This window comes from Mastomys coucha, unplaced genomic scaffold, assembly GCF_008632895.1.
Source record: "Mastomys coucha isolate ucsf_1 unplaced genomic scaffold, UCSF_Mcou_1 pScaffold13, whole genome shotgun sequence".
NCBI lineage: Eukaryota > Metazoa > Chordata > Mammalia > Rodentia > Muridae > Mastomys > Mastomys coucha.
The window spans coordinates 43,754,567-43,756,957 of NW_022196895.1; the positions used below are offsets into that span (position 1 = coordinate 43,754,567).

Below are 2,391 nucleotides of genomic sequence, written 5' to 3' on the forward strand. Positions count from 1 at the left end.
TGGTATAACTCATTAGAAAAATAATACACAAAATTATCATAAAGAGGGACTTCTGCATGCCTCTGTGGTCCCTGAAGAGCTGCTGTGCCAGCCCACTATCCCACAAACGAGAGTTGTTACTGCTACTCCATTCTCAACACCCTCCCTCTGAATCTGCTGTCATATGGAAAAGAGATAATACTCTCTATGGTTTGAGTTAGGCAAACAATTTGCAATGCTTTGCATCTGGTCCTCTCAATAATAATAATAAAAAAAGGAATTAAAAAATAGTTTGAATACCATTGTAAACTCTACTCCAAATACTGTTCTTCCAGATGTCTGTCTCCTGAGTGAGAGTGTTAACTGGGAAATAATATTAATTCATGAAGAATCACTCCTTCTTTGGTGTTTTTTTATTTCCTTAACATCAAGAATATAAATACTGTGCTCACTTTGGCAGCACATATACTAAAATTGGAACGATACAGAGAAGATTAGCACGGCCCCTGCGCAAGGATGACACGCAAATTCATGAAGCGTTCCATAATTTTTTAAAACAAACAAAAAAGAGTATAAATACTGAAAAACAGAAATTCATAGAGCTTAATAAGTAGACAATTACATGATCATAAGAAACATACTAAAAGTAACTCATTTATGTGTCTTAACTTCAACCGTAGATTCATTGCTTTGTTTCTATAAGCATTTCTACTTGGCTATAACAGTGGTTCTCAGCCTCCATAATATTTCAACCCTTTAATCCAGTTCCTCATGTTGTGGCGACTCCCCAACCACAATTTTTTTCTTGATACTTCATAAGCATAATTTTGCTATTGTTATTAATTGTAATGTAATGTTTTTTTTTGTTTTTTTGTTTTTTTTTTGGAGAAAAAGGTTTTTCAAAGGGACTGTGACCGACAGATTGAGAACTACTGTTCTAGAGCCTTTTATCAAATCACACATACTCAAAGAGAAGTAGAATTATGTGTAGGCATTTACAATAGGGAGTGAGAGGTGTCCATATTTTATTGAGATTCAGAACTAAAAAGAATGGGTAATAGAGAAGAGATGTGATTATTGACCTCAGAGGAGGGTGTAAGAACTGTAGGTGGGATAGAGAGTACATAGGCAGGAGAAGTAGATTCCAAAAACATAAGGGTGAGCATTGAGGAAGGAAGGAAAGAATGGAGATGGAATGGAGGGAGGCAAGTTGTGACAGGAGAACCAGAGGCAGGCTATAGAAACTAGAGGCAGATGACACAAATGTTGGAGTGGTAGAGTATATGAAAGTTCATGAACATAGAGGTGGTTATAGGGAAGAGAGGTGCTGTAGAGAGGACCCATGGCTTTGGAAAAGATATAAAATCAGATCTAGATATAATAAAAAATAGTCCGATAAGAGGATATCAGAGCTCAGAAAACACTGCCCCAAAGTGCTTTGAACTGGGAGTGAGAGCAGCTTAAAAGCAAAAGAGAAAAGATATTCGGATTTGCCTTTCTATTCTCCTGTGTGATTAAGTCATGAATAGACTTTCTAGAAGCTTGCCAAAAATAGGTGAGATGACCCCTATTCCAGAAGTCACATCCCCTTTGCTCAGGACAGATGGCTATGCAGGAAGGTTGGGAAGACTCTGGCCAGAGGACTTGCTTGGAATCTAGCCCCAGTCAAATCCTTTTCTTCAAGCCTAACCGTCCATTTTTCACCATATTTGAGCCTTAACGATAGTTTTCCTGGGAGCGATGGCATGGCTCAGCTGGTAAAGGCACGACACAAATCAATTTGCATGTTGATCCCTGGAACCCATGGTTGGCAGGAGAGAACTGACTCCCAGGAAGTTGTCTTCTCAGCTCTACACCCACGATAAGTCAGACTCAGTTCCCATATGCATACTAGGAATATAAAAAGGGCAATGAACACGATAGTGTGCCTGCCTTTGAGGTTTTATTTCTGAAGGCCTCCATGGTACATGTAACTTTGGTTGGATTAACTTGTTCTTCTTCCATCTCGATCATCTGTTTCTTGTGATAGATGTGCGGACAATGACTTCTCTAATTGTAAGGAAGCCAGCACACCCTTCTCCTTCACCAGGGGTTCTTGAATCTGCTCAATTATCAGAACCAACTGGAAGAATTAGGTGTTGACTCTCTAGTTAATTTTATCATTCAGGAAAAAAGTAATACAGTATTCTCTTTCTGATAATTATTTCTAATTGTAAAAAAGTTATAAAGCAATCATTACATTTATAAAGAGACTTAAAAAGATGTCACTGCTATGGGAAGAAAATGAGTAAGCCAACTTTCATTCTCAAATGTGAATTACAAATATTTTTCCCTTCTAATAACTGAGGTGAATTATGTAAGACATTTTAAAGATGAGGCTGAGTAGTTACACATTTTTGTAAGTCTTAATAT

The 2,391-nt window shown here is 37.6% G+C and overlaps 1 non-coding gene across 1 annotated transcript; it reads left to right on the plus strand.

Annotated features, from left to right (window-relative positions):
- Positions 1-423: 423 nt before the first annotated feature.
- Positions 424-530, plus strand: LOC116087957. Its single transcript, XR_004117719.1, has one exon. It is a non-coding gene; the product is annotated as a U6 spliceosomal RNA (small nuclear RNA).
- Positions 531-2,391: the final 1,861 nt, after the last annotated feature.